Genomic DNA, 27018 nt, shown 5'->3' with positions numbered 1-27018 from the left:
CTTAAACTGCAAGTTTTTCTCACTTTTGCCCTAATGATCCTCTCCCCCACCCTGATGGGGGAGCAAGCAATTGGCTGGGGCCTTAGCTCCTGGGGGCTTGGCTGGGGTAAGCTCACTACCATGATTCAATATAAATGTTAAAAATTTTCAGTACCACATCTCCTGCATTTCAGCTGTGATGTGAATAATATTTTGATAGTCCCAAACAATGCAAAAATATGTCTGTCTGACTTACCAAGTCTTTGGTGTGATGTTTCCTGTCTGGCGTATAGGTCTTTATTCTTTCTCATGGCAGGAGCCACACAGAGCAAATGCATGGAACCCCCTCCTCTTTGATACTCTTTTCCAGAACTGTTGGGGCATTGGTGGTATCCTCTTGCAGAGGGGTTTCAAGGTGATTATTCAATTTTGTCCTGCTGAAGGAATAATTGCCAATTACAATATCACATACATAGTCACTTAAAGAAGTAAAGAGCACAGGAAAAAACCCAATCTTTTCCCTCTTTCATTCTGTTCTTTCACTATGTTTGGGGACATTTGTCCACATGATCAAAGCTGCATTGCCAGTGAAAGGAGTCTGTGCACCTGTAAATATGTGTGGGGAAGGAGCTGAGCAGGAGTAAATGACGACAATTATTACAGTCCTAACTAATTGATTCCATTCTATATAGAACACGTGGAATCCAGTGATCAAGTCTGTGTGGACGCAATATTTACTGTAGATAACTTCTACAGAGTTAATGTTCTTGAATAAAAATAAACATGAAACACCACTGATTTTACTTCACACAGTGAAGAAAAACAGTCACTTAATTTCACGACTGGATGTATTTCTATGGCCATTCTTCTGCAAGAAGTTACAGTAGATAGTCCAGCTATCTCTTCCAGTCCTAATCACCAGGAACACAATTCTATGCAAGTCCTCTTCTTTGTATCCATGCCTAAGACAATTTTTCTTTTTTACAGTTTTTGCTCTTCTTTTAGCCTACTCCTGCTGATTGGTTGAGAATTATTTGGCTTTCTCAAGTAGTTTTTCCCAAAGGACTACATCCCTTCCACCAATGGTTCATTGTTCTACCTCCTGAATGACAGAGGCTGCATGTGGATTAAAGAAATAATATATCAAATTATGTGGCAGAGAAAGGGATATTCTGTCTTAAAGCTGAATTTCGCCTCCCTTGCTTTGGTCTGTGTTCCACCTCCAACCATAACTCATTGCCTCTAACCTTTGCTGCACACAGGGTGTTCCAGATGGTAACGAGGTAATGAGATACTCACAGTCCTCAAAATTCAGCTCTAGGAAGCAAAATGGTCCCACTGCTCTAATGAAGGTAGGGCATGAGGCCAGTCTAGTAGAGAATTCATTTTGTTTTCCAAATTATGCCTCACTGCTAGTACTTCTGAAAAGATCAGAAAGTGGACTAGAATCTCTAAAAAGATTAATTGTATTACTAAAACTTCAAATGAAGCCGATAATCCACTGGCACTTGTAAAAGAAACAACTGTCAGGAAAGTGCTGAATTCAGCAGACATAGTTTTCTACTGAGGTGTGGATGAATGACTGTGACAGGGTCTCCTGGAGTTTTTTAGCTGAAAAGTAAGCTGCTTTCTGTTTAATTCCCAGGTCATGTATGAGTGCTTAGACAAAGTTGGTTGGTGCATCACTGACCATATCCGCCAACATACTTTACTTGTGACCTGTAAAGTAAAGTGCGTTTTATATTTATTTAGTCACTGGGTTTGGTCTCCTCTGAATTATAAAACTACGTCTTGGGTAAAATGCTGTGAGATTGTGCTGTGAATTTAGTCCATAAATTCACACCAATATTTGTTTTTATCAGTATTAGATCAGTCCTGGCAGTTTTCCTTACAAATGTAATTCCTGTGACAGAGTAGCTCTTTTTATTTCCACTGAAAGTAATGCAGAGAATTTTCAATAAGACATGGGCATGAACCAAAATGCAGGTTCCAATCAGTTCTGTGCACCTTTTTGCTCTATGGCAAATAAAAAAGAATATTTTCTTTATTTTAGTTTAACAGTCAAATCTAAAGTTACATACAAAAGAGATAAATGGTTTCTGCAGAATTCCTTTTGAGGTTTATTTAAGAAGATTTAAAAATTATTTCTTCTAGAGTATTTTTAGCAGATTTCGTGCACTTTACTTTTTCTAAAACTTTATGGATAAGTGAAAGCAGTATTCCATGCATTGAATGTAATTATATGTGAGGAAAAAGTATATGTTTAATTATGGTTTAAATAACAGACTTTTCCATTTTTTTCACATAGGAAAAAAAAAAAGATTAATTTAGGAAGGACTTAACATTGTGTTTCTTCAATTAAAATCCGAAGTAGTCTATAATTACACCGTAGATCTTTAATGGTCTTCTAAAAAATCATCAAAAAGCAAACAAACAAGCCTTAGAGATCTGAATGTTCATATTTCCACTGCCTATAGAGGCTTTTGAATCAGGCAAAAAAAAAAGAAATTAGTCATGTTTCCCACATAGAATCATAGAATAGTTTGGGTTGGAAGGGACCTTAAAGATAATGAGTAGGGACAGTTTTCATTCGACCAGGTTGCTCAGAGCTCCATCCAACCTGGCCTTGAACACTTTCAGGGATGGGGCATCCACAACTTCTCTGGGCAACCTGTTCCTCATCATCCCCACAGTAAAGCTTTTTTTCCTGATATCTAATTTGAACCTCCTCTCTTTCAGTTTAAAATGACTCCCTTTTGTCCTGTCACTATTGGAAGGAAAAGGTTTCACAGGTCCAAGCAGTGTGTTCAGCCCTTCAGATCTATATAGGGACCAGATGATTTGTTGCGCAGGTTAGGAATGGGAAATGTTGATCGTCAGTACCAAGGGCCCAGGGAGGCCCTGTTCAATAATTCACATAGATCTAAGATCTAAATCTCATAGATCACAAATCCAAATGCCAGACATAATAGTGGCACTTAGGAGTACTGAGTGGGCAGTTTTCATTGCTGTTCAAGGACAAGGGTTTAAGCTGCCTTTCTTTATCAATCTGAGACACTCCTTTGCCTGTACCATGTCATGTTCTCACAAGAAAAGCTGTATCATCTGCTTGGCCACAGAGCTAACATATCTTCCAAATGAGGAAGGTTTTCTCCCACTCAGTTTTCCAACAGAACAATCTCATATTTTCAGTCAGCTTTTTCTTGGTGGCAGCAGAGGGCCTGAGGTACACAGCAAACTGCTTATAAAGCCTACTGGCCTTCTTCCACTGTGCCAGGGGATGGCTTTAATGGCACATTGTTCTGTCACTGGAAGCTGCTCACACATTCCCTGTGGTCATAGCTATGGGTAGCAGAGAAGGCCTTCTAGATGCAAACGTGGTGCATAGATGGTTGCATTACAACCCAAAATTCCCTTGAGAATTTAATTTTAAGCCTAGATTAGCCTAGACATATCCAGTGAAAATCAAAATCCAAGCTGATACTCTAGTCACAAATTAGAGTAGGAAGATTATATGTATAAAAGATTTGAAGTGTATATATTTCCCTTCTTCCCATTACATAAATGCCGAAATGGAATCAAAGATTTTCACCACTAATGGAGTTTCTGTTCTTTGTCTGCTGAGGTCAGAATTGTAAAACATCTTAAAGATGCTGTCTGGAGTTTTTGGTTTTGTTTTCTCAGAGGAAAGTATGTTTTGTTTTATAAAAGTCTTTTAATTAGAAATCAGATCTTATCAGGGTGAATTCTGTGACCTTCTGAAAGACTATTTTAGCAATGGAAAGTGAGTTAAGATTCTAATTCTCATATAATAGATATGTCTTTGGTTTTGTCTGATGTTGAAAATAAAAGATTTATGTTATTTCCACGGCTGAGTACGTTGCAATAGCTGATTTGCACAAAGTAGCAGCAGCATTTAATAGACCGATGATGAATAACACTGAGCTGGACCTCAAAAGGCTCCTTCACACTTTCCTGAAGACTGCTGGTAAACCATTTTAATATTCTTATCCCTCAGTTTTCCTGTTTGTAAAATAAAGTTTATTATATTCCATTCCTTGGTAAAGCCAGTTGATTCATACCAGTCAAAAACATGTGTATTACTAAACTAAGAGGAACCTGAAATTCATCCTGTATGTTATATTTTATGAATATAAAAAACCCACACAACAAAAAATATATCCAGAGAGTCTCATAATTTTATACTTTTCAGAGTAAATAACTGTATTTATTATCTGTTTTGAACAATTAAATTATTATCATTTTTTCCACAGCAGAGAAAATGTGGAAAAATCATTTCGCAGAGCCTCGTCTAGGTTGGCTAGTGTTCAAATGAAGGCGATTTTGCTGTCTCTTGATGTTTCTGACACCAGACCTAAATATATTTGTAGCTTTTCTGTAAGAAATGAGAGGTCTGATGTCCACTTTGATTATAACATTTAGTGGAAAGATGTTTTCATGGTGAATTTGGGTACTCAGAAAAAAATCTCATAAAAGAGATTGGTCACTTGCTATTTAAGTTGTAAAAAAGAAGGTTTCTTTTCACCTATAGTATGAGATACCCATCCATTTTTTTTCTGAGCTTAGCAAAAGCAGGTTCATTTATCACTTTGACTCTTTCGGCTTTTGAGTCAGCAGAGTTTGAACACCTCTTATATTTTTTTCCCTTTCCTATTTTTGAAAGACAGCCATAAACACTATACTAAGCACAAATAAAGACAGCCTTTCTCCTGAAGAGCTTTACAAGTAAACACTTTGGAAGGCTAGACATTCTAGGAAATCCAGATGATTGGAAGGACTTGAGTGTTGAAAGGGTGCTGTGTTGGCCAAAGCTAAGCATGAATGTTTTTACCAAAATATGCTACTAAATTTAGCCTGGGTGGCTCAAGAATTTTCCCTTTTTTACCCAGATAGTTCTCACTATTATATTTTAGGGATCCATTTGGATCATAACCAGGGGCACATGAACAGCTCTGGATAACTACAACTTCACTTACTCCTTGAATGAGCTTCAAAGACCTGGAATACCAGTGTTTCTTACCTCTAATTAGGGCTGAGACACTCCTTGTGTGTCAGAATATGGTTTATCCCCATTTATTTTCAGTGTCTTCCCAAATAAAATCAGGTTAGTGACAATTGTGTCAAGAATCTCTTTGGGTTAGTCTGCACCCAAGTCATCTTTAGACAATCTTACATGTTGTTGTTGGATATGGTTCTTACTTCCCACCCCCCCCACCCCGCCAAATTCCCTTTAGTGATCAAGAGCATAGTAACAATGCAGCATTTGGACACTGCTCTGGGCTTGAACTGACTTCATATCTTGATGCAAACCTCCTGAAGTTCATTCATAATACTGCTGCCTTTGTGCCATGGTATGAAGGTGCTGGGAGTGTGATTCACCTCTTCCTCACTGTAACTTTCTATTGGTGCACTCCCAGTTTCAATCTGCTAGGATGTGGCCTGGAAGTGAGGTGTCCCCTACAGGGTATATACTTGGGAGTCTATAAGCACAGTAAGAGAGGAATATTCCTTTGCACTTTGGCAAATGCAGTAAAAAAGGAATACACTCCTCTGACTTTTTGGAGTATCTCTGCATTACTATTGATTAGTGAGATTAAAACTTGAATCCCTGATTTTTAAAATTTTATTTTAGAAAAACAAGATTTTTTAAAATCAATTAACACAGGCTTAGAGAAGAAGTACCTTTTAATTATGAAAAATCTGCCCAAAACAAAGAATGAACTAATGGTTTATAACTTCTAAAGCACATTTTAAGGTTGGGTTATGAAGTGAAAAAACCTTTACATATGGAGGTCTCAGAGGAACTGTCATTCATTAATGTTTTAAACAGATGCTTCACTAAGCAACATATTTAATTAAATCCACAACTGTTGTGCTTAAACAAGACAGATTTTTACTAGAGCAAGCATAAAGTTGAATTCACAGCAACAATTAATCAGACTTGTTTGTACAGTGTGTTTTATCAAACAGGTAGAGTGGCTTTTCAAAGACATTAATTTAAGTGTTGATCATCATTAAAATCTCTGAAAGCTGAAGATCATAGTGTACATGTAGTCACTGCAAAGAAAAGGTAGGTAGCTATTCTTTTCACAAGGTCTGATGCCATTTCCAATGGACTTAATGAGAGCTACGGTGAGCTTCTATATCTGTTGGTGATATATGTACATGCATATATGTATATAATACTATGTTTTTGCATGAATAAATACTTCTAATATGTAGGTATAAATGTTTTGTGAAGGCCATAAACAAGTGTATGGTACAATTGCTTATATTGTAAGCAAGTAAATAGGAACCACTTGTTTATGGCTTCAACACAACCCAAGGTCACAAACCCTGATTTCATCAAATATCATCCAGGTATAGGAAGGACTAGAGGACACAATGACACCTTCACTTCTGTCAGTTCTCTGTCAAGGAATCTCATCAGGTTCAGAGATTTGCTCTATTATTAACACAAGAATTTTATTGGTATTGTATCTGGGCTAGTCTATTGACCTCAGTGGAGTTCCTCCAATATAAATAGTAGTTGAATAATAAGATTTCTGTATGGGAAGGTTCCTCTGACAATGTCATGTAAGACTGCACACTTTCTCATATTCCTTTCTCTTTTCAATAGAGTGCCTTGGAAGAAGCTAACTTCTTTCTTCTCAAACGTAGCAAGGTCTTTAACTTGATCCATAATGATGGAAATTTAAAGACTCTCTCTGAGTGGATTCTATGCTGAGCTTCATCTGCTGCAGCACTGTGATGTGCATAATTCCACAAAACACATGAACTGTCAGAGGCATTTCAGGGTTTCTGTATTGCAGGAAAGGTTAGAAGCAGTTGCAGCCATTATTCTTCTATGTACCATTCATTTCTAATGTTTATGCTTTTGTGGAGTAAGGCACACTGCAATGCACACTGGTGTTTTTGAGGAAATCTTACTGTCAATTTACATCAACTAGAACTGTCTAGTCTTGAGTGCACTAAATAAAGGCTGTGGACATTCTTTCCCTGCTCTGACACAGACTCTTTATTTCAGCAGACAGAAAAATATCTGAAGCTTTCCTGATTTTCCCAGTCAGGCCTTCCAACTCTTCTTTGCCTCTACATAATTTGACCTGCAAATATTTGGTGAAAGGATTATTTTATGTGCTATGAAAACAAGACTTTTTTTTTTTAAATGACAACTAAATAGCATTGTGAAGTGATCTATTTATACCTAACTTTACCATGGTGCTATTTCATTAATAGCACTATTTGCATTACTTAATTTATTCAATATTCAGAGACCAGACAAATCTGGTCATATTTTTGCTATCATGGTAGGAATTAATGATGATCTACTACTGTATTTCTGATAAAAGGGATTTGTGTCAAAGCACTTGTTGCTACACAGCCTGATAATGCCACACATAGAAAAAAAATCCTATGGTTAGTTAATTTACATATTTATTTTTTTAAGCACCAAAGAAAACCAGCTTTTCTCCATTCCAGAGCAATGCCCTATCAGATTATGCCACAGAATAATTGCATTGTCTGGTAAAATGACTGAGTTGTTGCCCATGACAAAAATCTTTGTTCTTTCGGGAACTTGTGGAGAAATTTTGCCCTGGGTAAAATTCTCAGTTTTGCTTAATCATCTGTTGTTGTCGATATTATCTGGTTTTATAAGAAAAATTCAGAATGGGGCTGGTAGCAGTTTCACACTCTCCACAGCTCAATAAATTTTTGAAACATGGACTATTTTGATAGCTTGTGATCCAAGCAATAAACAAACTAAGATGCATAATTTGGTATTTTCTCAAACTGTTTACAAAGGTCTAGAGAAAGGACAGGATGTTATTTTGTGGTTCGGCAGTTTTCCTTTTGACTGTTAGGCTAAAAGAATGAAATAGTATTCCAGAAGAGAGTTAACATGAGGTACTTTTGAATACATAGAAACAGGGGACTCAGTCCTCCTTTTGTCTTTCTCTCCATTTGTCTTCTTTGTGAAATAGCATTAGAGTTAAAAAGGGGAATCATGAAAGGTGTGAAGACTGCCAAGAGAGTTGCCATGGTTTTAAAAGCAGCTGTAGCCACCAAAGCCAGAAAACAAATCTACATGGGAGCAACATTAGGAAGTCTAAGGAATCGTCAATAACAGTATATGGGACATATGTCAGTACTCTGACTCACTGAAAAATATAAGGCCCAGTCTCCTTCAGATTTGATGGCAAAAATCCCATTTACTTCAACAGCATAGGACTGGAATTTCTATTTGTAATGTGATTATCAAAATTATTTTAGTTGGCTGAAGTTCTTTTTTTCTTATTTCCCATAACTTGGAGGTAAAATGACTTGTCAACAATAGATATAGTATACCAGCAGCAGTTTTCTTGTTAATGGTACGAGATGTTGAAGAATTCACAGTCTACAGGTAATTAGTCTTCTCTACCTGCAAATATTACATTTAATTTTGTGAAGCAACACTCTTTTCAAGCTATGGGGTATTTCACAGTACTATACTGGATGCCTGTGCAGAGAATTGAAAGGTCATAGGTATTTTAGTGCAGTCTCTATGTTATTTGTAAATTCAAGAGACATATTACTCCCGTATTAAAGATACTCCAAATGTTATCCAACAAATTGTATTTCACTATGCTAGCTTAGAGAGGAGTGTACAGAACAGCAGGAAAAACAAAAGGTGTGTGAAAGAGCAGCTCAGGAACAGAACATTTATTATTCATAAAAAGTAATAATGAACTGAGACACCTAAAGAATTTGTTGCTTTTTTGAACATATTGACTCTAGAACTAGTTGCCATAGAGGTTTTTATTATTCCTATTAAAATTATTGTCAGTGCTATTTATTGATTACACTGCTCTTCTAGATTGTCTGTAAACAAAACCTGTATTTCCAGCTTTTTAACCAATTGTCATGCTGTCTACTTCTGGGAATCAGTTTCTTTTAAAGAAATTAACATTTCACAAAGCAATAGCAATACTGCCTACAAGTATGGTCAGTCACACACTGCTTCCTACTTTAAATCCAAATGGAAAGCTTTGATAGGCATAACTATTTGGAATAAAACTGTGTTCTAATGGCAAGTACTTGCTGACCTGGTAATTAAAGGGTCAATTGAATTTATTGGATTTAATTTTTTACTAGGAAAGCAATTTTGATCATTTTTAGGTTTAGTTAAAAAAATTTTGAATAACTTCTCCAGTTATATATATATATATATATAAGGATCATATTTTTAGAAATACAGAGATAATTCAAAACATATGGGCTCTGAAGAGTGTCTTTGTACACAACCTTTTCAGAGCAGGTTCTATCAATGCCATTGCATTTATTCTGCACTTTCCTACAAAGTACAGCAGGCTGAGGTGAGTAATTGAGATGACTGCCATGCCAGGGTTGCTGCGGGCGGTGGCGTCCCTCGGACAACTAGGGTGACCAGGGATCCTCAAAGAGAGAAAGGATCCTGCTAACTTGGGCAAACCAGGTATTTCAAGTGCCTGCAAGACCTGCAGGACCTGGATGCCCTGAGTCGCTGGGTGACTCAACCACCCAGACACCTGACTTGCCTTGGGTAATCCACATTCCTCCGGCTTTATAAGAGAAAGAGATGAACACAGAAACTCCTGTTTTCCATTCCTGGACATCAGCTGCAGAGGTCACTGAAGTTCTGATACTTGTCAAACTTTGGAGGTCTAAAACTCCTATCCTTAAGCTGCCTAGGGCTGTTTGGGATGGCCTCCCAACAAAAATCCCCCTAAAGAAATTTGAAATATTATGGCGAGATAGGCTGTGAACTTCTCTGACAAAGGACCACCACTTTTACCCCCACCACAGGGAGACACCACCACTGACCTAGAGACCTTCTGCAGGAGAAGGGCGGGCAGTAACCCGGGGACAGCAAGGGCTGCTGACAGTAGGCAAAGTCCAAATGAGACCTTAGAGACAGCATAAATCCAAACTGCTGACATGGCTAGTGCAGAAGCATTTTTGGTCGTAGGAGTGCAGAAAGACAAAGATTTGATGAGTGGACACAACTAAAAATCCAATGCACTGTTTTGCTGTTTATTTCCAGCTATTTTGATTATGTCTTTTCCACGACCAAAATGTAACATGGACTAGGAAAGTGGTCCAAATGGTCTTCTGAATGAAACATAATCACTTTTATTTCCTCAAGCCAAAAGTATATTTAGCCCTGGAACAATAAATCTGTCATTGTACTGATTGAAGCAGTGAATAGATATTGTAATCAAAGTGCATGTTTATGAAGTGATAAAGTAACTATCTCCAGAGGGTTGTGCCTCCAGCTCAGTACAACCCTTTTTTGGAAGTCATGGTGGCTCTGGAGACCGGACAGCTCCTGGATTTGTTTTCCTTTCTTTTTTCCAGCCAGTACAACAGAATGGGCTCTGGGCATGAAAAGTAATGTAATGGTGAAAAACAGAGCAGTCTGCCCTCTAGTTTACCCTTTTATATTGCACCAAGCATTGCACTTAGGCCCAGCGCTCTGGGAATTAACACTCCCTAGAAATATTTTTTATAATTATTTGCTACATCACTGCTTCTTTTATTCTTCGTTGCATTTAGATGATAAAAATAGTATTGTGCTGTATATATAGCCATCTACTTAAAATAAAACCAGCTGTTATCCATTAAAATGTTAAATATTTTTAATTAATTTTTTTTTTCTCAGTGCGAAGCAGGAATTTTAGAGTAAGCTCATTGAATCTTGTAAGTATTAAATCATGAAGGGCAAGTTTCCTCTGTTACACTGTGGGATGTTTAGTAACATAGCAGTCAGTTTTAAGTGCCACTGATCATCTCTGGGGAAATGTTAAACAGCCACCACTTTCACTGAAACCATTGATTTGTTTTGGGTTGATTTAGGCTTCTTACATCTGTTCAGGTTGTACATCATACTTAAGGGAAGTGAGAATAATAGTGCAACATGAAAAGATGAGCCTTCCACCTGGCACTGTCAAGAATGGAAAGTTCTGTTCATGTATGCAAAACCCTTCATAAAATAAAATATTTTTTATCTTATTAGCCAGCCACAACTGAGACACAGTTTTCTCTTCTCTTCTCTTCTCTTCTCTTCTCTTCTCTTCTCTTCTCTTCTCTTCTCTTCTCTTCTCTTCTCTTCTCTTCTCTTCTCTTCTCTTCTCTCTTCTCTTTTCTCTTTTCTCTTTTCTCTTTTCTCTTTTCTCTTTTCTCTTTTCTCTTTTCTCTTCCTTTGAGTTTGATAAGTGTTTCATATGAAAATTAAACAAATGTTCTCTCAGAATGGCCTGATATAATGATATAATTTTACGATGGAACTCTTGGAACCATGAATGTACTGAACTTACAAAATATCTTCTTTCACAGCTCGGATGAGCTCCGTACTGAAGATTGTAATGAAATTCAAGATATGCATGCAGGGCTGAACAGCCTGGAGTGAATTTGGTTGTGCAAGAAAGGTTTATGATGAGGGAGGATGAGAACGAATTAACACTGAAATTGTATTATATCATTCTCTGTAGGAGGAGTATACTTTAATTGACCTGTGTATGAAAAACAAAGAAATGTTAATAACCTTATTTACTGAAACATATAAGCTGTATAATAACTTTGTCTGACTCTAACACGAACACATGCATTATATTCAAGCACTTATGGTTACAATCTCTTTTATCCCTTCCCTCTTAACATAACAGAATCAATCAGGTCTTAAACCACACTGGGTGATACTGTGATAAGCATCAGGGTGTATCCACACTCTTCATCAAATATTAAAGAGGTTGAAGGCAGGAGTCTGGGATGACTTTTACACCCTGTGCAATCTACTGATTCCTCCAGGGTGTGAGCGTGTAAGGAATATGGGAACTGAGAATCAAGTAATTTCAAAAGCAGATCCAGAGGGAGGTGTATATATATGTCTGAGTGCTATAATGGCAACAGGTCTTTCAGCAATGCAGAGTCAAGGAAAGGTATTGATAGTATGTAGTATTTTACTTATATACTTGTCAATGTATTCCATTCCATTTCTGATTTCATTGCAATGCTGGCATCACCCATTTCAGAGTAACTTTTCCAGACATTTGTATATGAGTCATAACATGTACAATTATTTGAGCACTAGCCTCTCTTGCTTTTCCTTTTACTATTCATGCAGCTTTGTCACTTTCCTGGGATGTCTCCACCTTCTTCAGTTTCACCTGTGTCTCTGAGCTCATCATGCTCCTCTCCCTCCTCTGCCTCCTCTTGTGCCACCCCTGGGCACTGCAGATCTCAGTGGTCAGTGGCTCCAGTGAGGCTCCAGTTCCCCCATGTTGGTGCCTACAAAAACGTTACTCCACAAGGAGACACCGGAGATAGCTTTTACCAGGGATATAACCTGAATGGCAAACGATGTTTTGACCATTACCTACAATGATAGCAGGAGCTTCTGTGGCCCAGAAAAAGTATAGTGAAATACAATCTGAAGGCAGGTAAATTTTGAAAAAATAAAATAAATAAAAGCTTCTTTTTTTTGTTTCTTAATGATAGGGTAACTAAGTTTGGAGAGAACGTGCCTGAAGTTGTGTCGATTTTTTTTGTCACATCAGATCCTTCATTAAAAAAACCCCAGCACAGTTCAAAAGATACTCTGTCTCTAAGAGAAGTTACTTTGCTGCACAAATGTTTAGAGCAAGGGCCTGTATTGTTGAGAAGGCAGCGTGGATGTCCACAGTGGTCATTTTAGCTACAGCTATCAATTCATCACCAGGAAGAAACTGATGATGGGAGTTTAACAACTCTCCATTTTTATTGTAGCCCATTCTTTTGCCCTACATTTGTCTGCAGGCTATGATCAGTGTTACTAGGAAAAAAACTCACATATAGGAAATATTTTTCAGCAGATATAGCTATTCCAAACAATACAGTATGAACAGAAAAAGTAAAGTTATTAATATCATAATTTCTGCTGATTTTTATAACCTTGTCTATAGAGTCAAAATCATGACATTACAGATAACCCAGAGATAGCTTATCTACACTTCAGGATATGATACTTCATGACCTACATATGCACACCAAAAGAAAATCCACTCAAAACACTCTACCCAATAGCTTTTTACAAGGATCAACCTTCTTTTCCTTAGAACAAACCCTGAACAAACAGACAAGAAAACAAAACCAACAGCACAAAAACAAAAGTCCTACAAAATCTTTGGGCTATTTAATCAATTAAGAGCTTTAATACATCTCAAAATGTTAGATTTCTCCCCTGTCACACCTCCATATAGCCAGTATCTTGCATTTAATTAAAGTATATGTTACAGAAAGCATCAGCTGGAAGACACTAACATGGATCAAAGGCTCTGACTGTAAGAATTCAGACACGCAGATGTCCTCCCTCATTAGCTCATTTCAGTGACTAATCAATTAAAAGCATGTGTTTTTCTTGTAGTAAGAGTCTATTCTACCTTCTGGTTTTACCATCCAGCCATAGCTTCTTAATAGTTTTATTCCTATTCTAATGTCTACAAATATATTAGTCTCTAATCTAAAATCTTTTCTATATCATGACAGTGTACACCATGATGTGGCTTATGGCAGGCTCAAAAAGCATCTGAAATATGCATTTTGCTTTTGAATCTTGTGATAGCTGACAATAGAAAATTTTTATTCTCCTACAGACCATCCAAGAAATAATAAGATTTGGGATCCACTCAAATTTCTAACTTCTGGGACCAGAACTTTATGCAGAAACTGTATGTAATTCCTTTGGATATAGATTTGGGCAGTAAGAGTTATTAATCTATTCAAGAATGTCAACTTTTGATGTTTCCCTTTCCTTGTTTCCCTGCACCAAGTGGAGATGTAATGACAGTCTTCTTCTTAGGTGAATGCAAGACTGAGTGGGACTTAACATTCCTAATAATCCCAGAGAAGAAAAGAAGAAAATGGCTTGCTGGCTCCCAGATCTGCAGCAGCTGAGGGAGCAGTGACCCCAGAAAGGGGCTTGAAGTGTCACATTTCTCATCTGTGACTGCCACTGCAATACAACTCTACACTGGAGTTATAGTGCTTTTATTAATACAGCTTTTAATCTATTATTTAATGGCTAAATAGGACTAAATAGCTAAATTGCATTTTTTGCAATCATTTACCATAACACAGATTGCTCCTCTTAAAAGGAAAATGGTATCCTGTTCATGATATTCCCTGGCATATTATAGGTTTAATTAATCTTTCTTCAGTCAAAATATAAGGAAATATGTAGAAGTTTTTCTGAACCCTTGAGAGGAGTTTTAGACATGTTTGTTATAGAATTTATCAATATTCTTATATATTTCCTGATATTTTCCTCTCCCCTCATTCCATGCTTTATTTCTGCTGTAATATTTTCATGAACAAATTCCATGATGGAGTAGTTCACTGAATACGTGAGAAAAACATTAGTAATGCAAAGCAAATGCATGAATATTGCATAAATTCCATATATTTACTTCATGCCCTGAGGACACCTTTATTTGTACTAGATAGTGTTTCATGAACAGTTTGAGTTCCTGAAGCATGTTTGTTGTTTGGTTGAGCAGCTGTATCCCAGGGTATTCACAGACGAAACCAAGCAAAATGCATAAAAACAACTCCTCAGGGCACCATAAACTTTTAAGGCCCAAATCCTGGTGTCAGATATTCATGTACAACTCCCAATGATGTCAATGGAAGTTTCATGAACATATCTGAAAACAGATGATGTACTTTATCACAGCAAGGGAAAACATGAACCAGCAAAGTCCTGATGAAACCAGAAACTAGAGCTCATAAGAGTGACCTGAGTACTGTCAGTCCCACTTCAGGCACCCCTGAGTTGCCAGCGTTATCCTTTTACTTAGCTCTCAGAAGAGATTTCTAAACAAATCCCTGCTTTTCTATAGTTTCAGTGTACATCTTGGAGGGGAAAAGAATCACATCTAAAATATTCTGGTTATCCTGGCTTCCAGATGACCCAGCTTTGCTCATTGGTGCAATAGGGATACAGACTGGGGCTTTTGTCAGCACATATTTCATAAACTGATGCCAACCAATTCTACCTGGAGGACCAGCAGAAATGGACTCTGTTGTTGTTTCAGGGGAGTTTGGATTAGCTATTAGGGAATATTTCTTTACTGAAAGGGGGGGGTCAGGCACTGGAACAGGCTGCACAGGGAAGTGGTAGAATCATCATCCCTGGAAGTGTTCAAAAGGCATGTGGATGTGGCTCTTGGCGCTATGGCTTAGTGGTAATCACAGTGGTTCTGGGTTAATGCTTGGACTCAATCTTAGAGTTCTTTTCCAACCTCAGTGATTCTAGGATTCATGAGCCATACCTCTGTGTTCCTTCCCATATTTCAGTGAGCTACCTGTGGGTGCAGACAGCATCAGCTGCACAAACAGGTTGTCTGGATCCACCCTACAATCTTTGGGCATCCAACGGGGATTTGGTGGTCAGTGTTCGCAGGCAGTTAGTTCTAGAGGCAATTTACTTTATATTTGAGCTGAATCCTCCTCTCAAGGCACCTGGCCATCTTCACCTGCTCTGAGGAGAGAGAAGGAATCTAAATTATGAACAGAGGCATCACAGTTTGGACCCTAGAACTTGGCAATGTGAATCTAGAAAAGAATGGTTACCATACTAGTTTTCCACCCCAGCATGACCTACAAAGCAGTGATAAAACTGCAAATGTACTGCTGTGTATGGATACCTGAGTAGAAAATAAATGAACTGTACATTAATTACTGAAAGCAGTTGTAAATCTTATCTGAGCACTTGAAAGAGTGACAATCTTTCTGTTAATCTGGGCTTGAACTTTTTTTGATGATGCCCTCTTGAATGCCCCATTTGGTTCCCTCTTTTACAGAATGAAAACTCTAGTCCTACGTGTTACCAGAGCAATTGGAGAAACTGCACCAGGATCTGTGCTGAGGAAACTCAGCTTTAGATGACAACAATTGCTTAGTCAGCAGTGCATGCAGTCAATGCATTTTAACTAATTGTCTATTTATTTCTGTACTCTTAGGCTGGTGAGATTTTGTCATGAGACAGGCCAGATGGCACAGACATCAACACCTGTAATTAAGAGAGAAATAAATGCTGCAGCATCATGGCTTACCCCTGCCCCCGGCTTTTTTTAAAAATCCTGTTGGCTGTGCTTACGGGCTCAGCTGTATTTAGAATGCTGAATTTCTTAAAAGAACCCATAACTTTTGTAACATGACTCCTAGGAATCAATTTTAATTTCCTAATTTAGCTGATGACAGACTTGGGAAGGCCTCTTCTAGGAGTCCCTTCTTATTGCGCATAAAGAAGAGAATGTGTTTAATGTAGCCAGCCGGAGAGCAAGGTTTAAACATCAGAGTTTAAAGGCAGTCAGTGATGAAATTCTGTCAACACAGCCTCAGCTGATATGCAACTCCATACAATCAATTACCAGATTCAATTTTCTTCCTTTTTAGGCAAATTGCAAATATCTCATGAGATATTTTTCTTTATTTTGTTTAGTTTTCCTACAAGTCAGGCAGTGACATTGCCTCTGTCATAAACCTTAAGTATTGGTGCTTCAATTCATGAATTGAAAGGGAGGCGGGGAAATGTGGGGGGAAAACCCACACTACCCCTATTTACAGATACCTCTTGATGAAAAAATGGTAAAAGCTGTTACCAATCAAGCATAATTTCATGGACTTGACTGATGGCACTGAGAAAAGAATTTGCAAGATCAAGGGAGAAAATAGTCTCAGTCCCTGAGTATATTTATTTTTGATTGAAAAACCTGAATACGCACGTTTCCTCTAAAGTTATAAAATCTGTGTCTAAAAACCTGCTATAGCACCAGCACATTAAAACACCTAAGCCGTTTACATTAGTATGCAAACTGTTTATTCAACTGAATGTACTACATATACCATGTTTATATACTTCACTCTGTTTATATAGGTCATGATTTGGTTTAAGCAGAGAAGAGCCAGCTAAAACTCACATGAGACAGTGTGTTGACAGTCTGGGTTTTCTTTTCCCTTTAAATCTTCCTTAAATAGGTGTTCCTCTAGCCTCCATAGATGACTTATAGGAGCAAATGCACAAATGAAATAATGTTTTTTTTCCTATCAGCCTACACCTACAGGACTATATGTCCTGGAAGTAGGATATTACTTCCTGTAAGTGTCTCTGGTAATTCTGTGTCAGTCCAACTTATGCCTTTGGCTGCTGAAAACTTTCATTTCTCTATCACTTAAGAGTGCTCATCCATGACACAAAAATTCCCATCATACTGAACTCCATTATCTAAATGAGATGAAGCATGGAGAGAAACTTTGGTTTCTCCTTTTGTATGTGCGGCTCTTAGGCAGTAATATGGGCACAATGAACTTATTGGAGCTGGGAGCAATGGTGTGAGATTGCTCACACCATTACTTTAGATGGAAATTGAGTCTGTGCTGTCTGCACTGAAGTCTTCTTGAGGCTCTACTTTCTGCTTTATTTTAATTCTCTTTGCCTCAAGGATAATGAATATGGAATTTTTCAAAGACCTTTCCAGCCAGCAGTCATTCCTTAGTCTCAATTATGTAACACTGGGATTTTGCTTTTGAAAAAGTTGTTTATTTATTTGCATTATTTTTCTAATATACTAATTCCTGTGTGCCTTAACCCTCTGTAGCAATTATTTTAAAGCCGAAACCTAGTAGCAAGAACTTTCATTTTATCAAATTTTCATTGTTCATGCATTCCAAATTAAGAGCTTGATTCTTTCCTATTCACTTATACATTGTAACTCCAGGTTTTTCTTTGTCAGTGAGCTTTGGAGTTAATTTCAGCTCTGATCACTGGCGGTTGGAACTTTTCAATTCTGCTATTTTATCATCACTTGTTCTTTTGTGTTATGATACCACCTGAGAAAAGTCAGACCCCATAACACAATGTGGTGTGCTGAAACAGACCGTGGAAACGGTCCCAGGCCCCACCACCTTGAAATGGTGCATCATGATGCTTTAAAATGATAAAAAAATGATAAAACAATGTGCCTACCAGATAATATTTCATTAATTAGTTTTACTGTCTGTGAGAACACAGTCATACATGAGGATCCCATTGTTGGAAGAAAGAAGTCAAGCACACTAGAGAACTGCATTTAAAGTACAGTGAACTTAAGGCTGTTATCAGTTTGTGGCTTAGATTCAGACAATATGCACAGATATAAGAGGTAAGCATCTTATGAGGGAGAGATAAATATGTGTAAAAATAATTATTTATCTAATACCCACAAATTGGTGCAAATGCAAGTGACCAACCTGCTTAGGAAAACAGGTCTTGCTTCTTGACAAACATATTATCCAGCTCAGCTTCCTGACACTTTACAACACAGTGTGTCCCAACCTAGGAAATGAATTGCATCAGGAGACAGAAATGACCACAATCCCATCACTTTTGAAATCATATCTGTGATTCACCTTGACTTAGCATTAGCTGAGCACCTCCTTCTGTAAGTCACACCACACCCACTTAGGAATAAAGCAGCTCAATATGCAATCTATAAATTATTCAGTTTATCTCTGTTACAGGGAGAATATGAGTTATTATTCCTACTCTTATATTCTTGAATGATATCCAGGGTAGGAAACAGGTGTGTGTTTGTGTTTACAGTAGAGGTGATGGCAGAGAGGGGAACGAATACAAGGTTCATTCTAAATCCACAAAATAATGGTAGCTCTGACAATTTGCATTTTGCCTTGGATGGCATTTGAATATCTTTTAAGAAATTGAATTTCCTATGCTTGATAGTGAGTTGTACATTCAAACAGATGCCCACTGTGAAGTTTTATAGAGTTGGATTAAATGTGTTGTATATTGTCATGCAAGAAACTGTCAATATATTTTGTCCTTGCGTCATCTCCTTGATATCCATTCTGAAGATGAATATGGTTTAACAGATTTGAGATTCAGTTCAATCGAAGAAGATGGTGTGTAAACCCAATCTTTATCTTTGTGAAAGACAAATAAGCTTAGATACACTGAAGCAATAGTTTTGTTTCAAGGTGGCTAAGTTTCAAATTCCTTTATATATTTACTGTTTTGCCTGCATTTGACATGACTCACGAATGTAGAGCTTGATTCAGATGGAGGGACAGCTTCCCACAACTAGAATTAAGGCCCCTTGGCTGCAGAAGAATAAGACAGGAGCTGTACAGATACTATATAAAGTGCGAAATCTATAACTGCAATGATTTAAATCCTCCTGGCCCTGAAACAATGAATTTCTCTTCTGCTGATTGCAAACAGAAGCCCTTCTGAATTCGTATCCAGATCTGGACTACTTGTCTGGCCTTCAGGGCACTGACAGCAGAGGAAGGAAACAAATGCACGTAGAACAGGCAACATGAAGTAAACGAAAAGGAAGACAAAAGCTGGGTACACACCAGCTAACCAGGTATCATGGGAAATAGAGCTCTGCTCTTGTTGGTATCTGGATTTTCAAGATTTATGATAGAAGAGTGCACTGTATTCAGTGTAGGATTGTAAATTCAAGGCTATGTCCTCATGGGAGTGGAAGCAAGCAATCACAGAGGCACAGACAAATGACATAGCACAGCAGTAACATAAGTGCTGCAGTGTTTAGTTCCCAAACAAAGTGATCTAGAAGAGAATTCATCTTGGCTGTGATCCTCATTATAGGCAGACTGAAAGCAAACGAGTATGGCACCTCGACAACCCAAATCCCTTCATTGTCAACAGATGTGAGCACAGCTGCTCACACAATACCGGTGTTGAAACGAGCACTCAAGCATGGGCTGACGTGTTTAGGGCAGAACAGGACATAGCAAGTGTAGAAATCAAACTGGGGGTTGGGAGAACAACACTTTCTGTTCACAGAAGGACCGATCATATGCTTAACAGGTTCAATCTGTTCTCATCCTGATATAGTAGCACAACCACATGGTTTTGTTATCCTGGTGCAGCCTAGTCAAATGAAAGGGATTTTTCAAATTAGAACCATATTCCAATAGTTGCCTGTAATCGGTAACTCCATGTTTCTCTGTATCAAGATGCTTCAGGGCTGTATCCTCTCTGTGATAAACAGTGTAGTTTGGGTTAGAGGCAGGAGAACACCAGGTTGCCCTGGCTGTTGGGAGATACTTCCACAGATTCCATTTTCCTCGGTCATGAGGGATTTGGATTTTTCAATTCAGTCCAGAAATTTCTCTCTTGCAAGATGTGGCTTAACAGAGTGGTTGTGCTCGTTACTTTGTTGTAACAGAAAAGAGAAAAAAGGCAATTTGTTGTGCTTGTGGAGGTTTTTAACATAGGGGTTAAATGCTTTTATAGTTATTAGATATATGTAGATCTTTTACTGAGCCTTTCTTCTGTCCTGATACTTGCTTTCCTCCAGCCCCTACCCACAACAGCTCCAGCCATATAGTCTCTTATTTCTGAGCCATCTTCCAAAGCAAAGTCTCATGCAGGATCTTCTCTCCTGATAACTTCACGGTTTCTAGTTTACTGGGAGCTGCTTCATCCTGCTGTGGTAAGAAATGCTTCACAAAGAGTGCACCATTGCAGTGCTAATATGTAGTAATCATAAAAGTGAATTTTTCCTATATGTCACAGATGTTCTCTAAAGATTTGAAAACACATCATGAGCACCTTTCATTGTCCCCTGTTTTACAACAAGCCCTTCCCATTTGGTAAGGACCTAAGTTATTCCCTTTGCAGATGGCATAAAAAATTTCAGTTAAAGTTTTAAAAATTTGATAAGCCTGACACTGTGTACCAAAATTCCTATTAAGAAATAAAAATAAATAGTCTGTCTTTCTGCTTGATGTAACTCCCTCATTCATAAATATATGCATATTTAGGTTCTTGAATATGAAGCTGGATGTATAACTTGAAACACTTAAATTTGACTTTGTTAGAGGGACTTTGCTCAAGGTGATATAATGATTAAGTGGCAGAATTGGAAACAGACCCAGGTCTTCTAGTTCCCACAACACAGAAAAGTCACTGGCTCATACTACTTCCTCCCAGGGTCAATCTATATTTAATGTGAGCATTGTATCATTCAAAGAAAAAATAAATGGTTCCAAAACTTAACATGCATAATTTAGTTTACACAAAATTGACACTTTTCCTCAACAGAATATAAAATCTGCACAAGTATTCAGCAGTGCTGTGAATGCTGTAAAAATTAGAAGCTAAAACGTGCTTGAATTTCAAAGGGAAATAATGCTGGGGCACATTTCATGGACATATATTTGTGCAAAATTCAGAGCTGATTCTTCAACTGAGTTAATCACAAGCAGAGATTCATCTGATATAATTTTGGCACAATTTTCACCCTACTATTTTTCTATCCAAGTAATTTTTCTGAAGAAATCAAATTATTGATGAAAGTAATAAAATTATTAAAATAACAGTTTTAAAATAAAAGTAGTCTATCATAATACTTTGGATAAGAAATTATTTGTGTAGTTTTTCTAATTGAGTTCTTCTGAAATTAAATAAAATTTCATTATATTATCACAGATCTAATTCAGCCCATTGAAACTTACTCTACTAATAAAAGTGATAGCAAAGAAATATTAATAAAATAGTAGTGAGAAAATGGCCTAACCCCGGCTACAGATGGTGTTAAATTTTACCCATGCCAGGGTCTTCTTTTGAATCTGATTTTTTTCCCAAAGAGGTCTTTCTGTGAATCCCTAATATGAATGGTAAATAGAAAGTGACTGCCAATTACTCTGAGATAGAGTTGAGAATATTTCCTCAGACTTCTTGAAAAGCAATGTGACTGCCACACTGCTACAATACACCTTTTGATTGCTTAGGTTAATATATTTCAGAAGTTCTTTGAATTTCCTAGTTTTGGCATGTTTGTTAAAAAAAAAAAGGAAAAAAAACCAACAACATGATCATCAGTATTCATAATGACATGAAAATCACTTTCGTCTTGTTGAAATATCTGCTGAGCTTTTCTCCACTTTTAGCCATTCTACTAAAACTCAGTGTTATCTCAGCAGCTGAGCCTGAGAGAACAAAACAGGCTTGTAACAAAATGATGCCCTAACATTTACACTTCAAAGGAGCTTTACAAAGAGCAAACTTCTCATACTTAATGCCACTGATTTATTACTCCTTAAGAAGTCATCTTATGCCCCAATCCTTATTATTCATGGACTTGTGAGGAAACCCAATGTATTCAAAGTGGCTCCAAGTACATGAAGTAAATTGTAGCATCAAAGCCCTGAACTCAATGAAATTGCTCTATGCATGAAGTCATTATCATGTGTTTGCAGGGCAGTGATCTCTATGAGCATGTAGGACACTGTGATCTTGCATTTGATTGCTCCAAAGCCCTTGCTAATTTCCAACAATATGCCACAGGACTAAGAGGATCAATTGCTCTTGTTAGGAGTATGTGGGATCTGCAACGAAATGTGCCACCAAAGGAAAGTAGGAGATTAAAGAAATCAGATAGTAGCAATTTCAAAAATTGATCAGGGAATTTAAAAATATTGTGGAAATAAAATTTTACTCAGTCAAAAAAGTGTGAGAGAAGACCAAATAATGGAATATGAAATAATGTCTTCAGGTTTTGGTCTGCCCAGGCTGCTTGCTACCAATGGGGAATTTTTTTCCTGACTTTAATGGGAGCAGGAGCAAGTTCTTTTAACTTTGAAAATTATCTGATCTAAATTGTGTTTGACAGTAGAATAAAGATCTTGAAGATATCTGACCCAATTATTTAATGCCTGTGGTGTTCCATTTACATGTCAAAGCACATGGGATACCACAATTGAGTGCTCTGTGGGGAGGATCTTTCCACTCCGAAGATAAACTCATGCTTTGCTCAAACTACCTTTACCAGAAAGTGATATGTGAGAGTCAGTTTAATATGACCTTTGCTTTTGAATCAGCAAATAAGGGAAGAAGTGAAGGCATTCAATGTTGAGTTTAGTTAAAAAAGCATGTCTGTGGAATGCCGAACTGGTATGAGGATAAAATAGAAAAGAAGACCATCCAAGAAGACCATGCATATATTTTGTGTATTTAGTGCGTAGCAGAATGAAACATTTGGATACTAAATGGAAAGGCAATTACTATTTAAACATGTGAGAAAAAAATTTTTGGGAGTTTCCATCTACCTTTCCAGCAGACACTTCTCAAAAGTTCACTGCTTTTCAAGTGCATCATTGAGATGATGAGACAAAATTATTTAAAATAGAAAGAGAGGTTTCCATTTTAATAATTGTGTCTCATTATTTTATGAATATGATGTCTTCAAGAATGTATTTAGCTTTAAACACAACATTTAAGTACATGCTGAGGTAAAGCCCTTTGACTTTTGAAAGGGCCTCTATGTAGTTTCTGTTGCTGAGTTATGAAGTTGGTTTTCTTTTGCCTGCATGAGAAATTTCAAAACTTAGTGTTGCATCATGCTGGAGAAAGCTGAGTATCCGAAGTAAGAGTTCTGATTGTTTGTTGCTTCACATCTTCTTCACAACCATTCATTAGCATTTGTAGAAGTCAAATACATGATGATGTAAAATACAGTCCTCTGTTTACACTAGCATGAGTAACTTGTACACCATTTTTACATAGACTTAGCTAAAATTTAAATATAGGATTCAAAATGCTAGACACTGGAGGATCAGGATTTGGAACTGTAAAGTTTACGGGGACAAAGGGCTTTGGATGTAAATTGGTAAGATTATTTCATTAAAAATACTCATATAAGATGCATCATAGGTTTCTAGCTAGACCTCAACTCCTTAGCATACTAGCTAATGAATAAAACACACTTCCAATGCCCTCCAAAGAGCAACAGACCTGTTAATGAGCTAGTTCTATGTTTCCCCCCCCCCAAAAAAAATCAAAACACAAGAAGTTTAGAAAAACATATATTCCAAACTCTTTCTGAACTTGAAAAATGTTCCAGGCAGTTCTTATCCAAGCTGTTAAATAAAAGTTCCTGCAGTAAAGTAACAGCAGAACAATTTTTCAGTAACAAGAAATTAATGTCAGAAATTCCTCAGTTTTTGCTTTAAAATGCTTATCTAGCTTCAGTTCAATTCTTAGCTTGTACAGCACTTCTTCTGACAATTACTAATTATCTTTTGGAAGTCAAAGATACATATTTATTTCACTGTTTGCCCCTCATGCAGGTCCAGTGAGCTATAAAGATTCTGAGAGATTGAGCTATAAAGATATAGAGCTATAGATTCCCAGCTGGTTTTGCGGCAACTGCATTGATTTACATCTACAGAGGACTTTTATTCCCCACAGGTTTTATTTCTGAGTGCTTTGTAAAACTTTTTATGTTTTTATCATAAACCATTTGCAACACACCGTACATGAAAACATAATCTTTCTTATCAGAGGCAATAAAGATATCCATAGAATATAATTGTTATGCTTAAGATGAAACAAAGATTCATTTGTAATTGTATGATTAGCAGGAGGCTGTGTCTTTGCTAGTCTTGCACACCAGGTCGAATTGTCCAGGGATGAGGCAGAATTTGACTGCAGATTTTGCAGTACCTTCAAAGGAGGCTGAGCATGAAAAAGTGAAAACAACTCCCCTTCTGCAGACCCAAGCAACAATCTCAATGGATCTTACTCCAAGCATGCATCACCTGAGCTCTTAAGGAGAGCCTTCTACCAAACACCTGCTGGGCACTGGGGGAACTACCCTTAGAGGTGTCCCAGTGACACAGGGAGGTGCTGTGCCTGCCAGCTGGCAGCCACACACAGCCCTGGACCTGTCCCACTGATGGTGCTGGGGACACTGCACTAGCACAGCTGAGATTCCAGCCCCAGCGTCTGCTGTCTCTATCCACCAGCTCAAACAAGATGTGCTGAAAAGAGCCTCTCCCGTGGCCCAGCCAGCAGAAGTGGAGCTGCTCATGGCTTGTTGGGAAGTTGGGATCCCTGCTTTGAAGTTGTCAACAACCTCCTGGACAGGCAGAGGCCAAGCACCCAGTTGAAACAGTGCTCTCTACAAGCATCATACCTGTCTAACTTAGCAACAACTGTAATCCACAATAATAACAATTCCACCTGAAGATGTCCCTTGGAAGTGTTTAAACACCAAATATAAGATGAAATTATGTATTTAAAAAAAAGCTGAAATTGTGCTCAATTTTGTTGTGACAGGACAAGTTTCTCATAATTTTCCCCAAAATGGAAAGATAAATGTACACGATTATTCCTTCCTGTTAAGAAAATGACAGATTTGTAGGTAGTATAGCTGTCTGCTTTAGCAATGCCTTTCACAGTTACAGCATGATTAGAGCAAGAGGCAGCAGGCCTGCCCTTACCACAAAGATGGCTATATGTTGGACTGTTACAAATAGCCAAGTGCGTTATGATGTCTTATTAATATGCTAGCACAAGAAGAAAACAGAATAGACAAAAGAGCTGAGTCTGTTCCATTTCATGAGAAACATGGGAAACCACCAAGCAGAAAACAAAGGACACCTCAAGCTCCCTCCCTTTAAAATATTTCCCAATTAAAATGTTAAGCAAATACCATTGGGTTCAGACTGTTTACACAAGGCTGGTCTTGTCAAAGAATAAATGCTGGCAGGGCAGGCTAGAAAATGCCAAACTCTCTCATCTTCTGTATACCTGTAAAAAACTGCATAATTAATAGAACAGTTACTCTAGACAGGCCCCAAGGGCTAGAACCACAAAATGGTTTCGACCCCTCGCTGTCATGCCTACCTCCAAATGGCAGAACCTCCAAATTCTTTGCCAGTCGTTCCTTAATCCTGCAGTTTCTAAATAGACTCACTGCCATGTTTTCATCAGTTACTCTCTCCTAGTGCTTATATGAATGGTGCTGTGCCTTGCCTAGAAGTCCCTGGCTGTCCAAGCCCAAGCAGCACCAGGGTCACCTGCCCATGCCCACCAGGCAGGCAGCACTCCTGGGTCACCCCACACCTGAAGCATGAGCAGCTGGCACTGCAGGGGCTCAGAGCCCTCCTCTCCCAGTGTGTGGTCAATGGGTGCTGTAGATGCTGCACACTTTCCATCCTCCACACACAGGAGGGCAAAAGTTTTCATCCAAGCTGTCTGTTCTCAGGAATGCAGCTCAAGACTCAGCTTTGTTGGCTTTCTCTGGACATGCTGGGCCTCCTGGACACCACTGGGAAACGAATTTCAACCTGCAGTCTCAAGGCCAAAAGAATAATTTTAAGAATATAGACAAAATCAGAGGCTTAGAGGGACCACAATGTCGAGGTAAAAATGAACTCCATCAGGAACACAGGAGAAAGATACAACTGCATTTATTTTCCCTTGATAGAACCACACACTGTAACAGGTAGGCTCTCTTCCTACAGCACTGATGCTGCCATCCCAGTGCAGATTGCAGCCTGCTCTCCATATTTCAGGGTAAACTGGTGAATTACAAAGGAATTTGGTGCTGGGTTGTACACTAATCATTAATAAACATATCAAACAGTGTATAAATCTCTATAGAAGTGAATTCTCTGTGCAGCTACTCATTCACCAATACTTGATAGTTAAAAAAAATCATTATAAACTAATAACAGTTGAAAGATTTTCTTTAGATTTAGTGTAGTGTTCTCTCTACCAGTGAATGAGGAATGCTGACAAACCCTAAGACTCCAGGGCTGGTAAGCAGTTACAAAAGATAATCAGAATTTAAACACCTTAGCTTCTGAATATTCATACAGCTCAGTAAATATTATGCATTTATTAAAAATCTATTGCCATCCTTCCCAGAGGCAGAGGACATACAATGCCTGGTTGGTTTAATCAGTTTCCCTACAAATGAATGGTTTCTTAAAAATGCAGAGTCAGTATTTCCTCTCAAGACATCACTGGGCGAGCTGACCTCCTTAAACACTGTTTATTATAGTGAGTCTGTACTGGCCCAGTAGCCCAACTCTCTCCTTAGACAATTAAACTGTGCATACAATAAGTTTCCCTTGAAGGCTCTTTGAAAGGCTGAGAATTATAAATGGAGATCTTAACAGCATCTTTCAGCTGTGTTCTGTGTC

General features: G+C 37.9%; 1 long non-coding RNA gene across 1 annotated transcript in view; it reads left to right on the top strand.

The window, feature by feature from the left end:
- The window catches only part of LOC116450288, a 67492-nt gene that overhangs the window by 24803 nt on the left and 15671 nt on the right, over positions 1-27018 (top strand). The window lies entirely within an intron of this gene.

Source organism: Corvus moneduloides, chromosome 1 (genome assembly GCF_009650955.1).
Source record: "Corvus moneduloides isolate bCorMon1 chromosome 1, bCorMon1.pri, whole genome shotgun sequence".
Taxonomy (NCBI): Eukaryota; Metazoa; Chordata; class Aves; order Passeriformes; family Corvidae; genus Corvus; species Corvus moneduloides.
The sequence above is the reverse complement of the archived record's forward strand: the minus strand, read 5'-3'. Positions and strand labels throughout refer to the sequence as shown.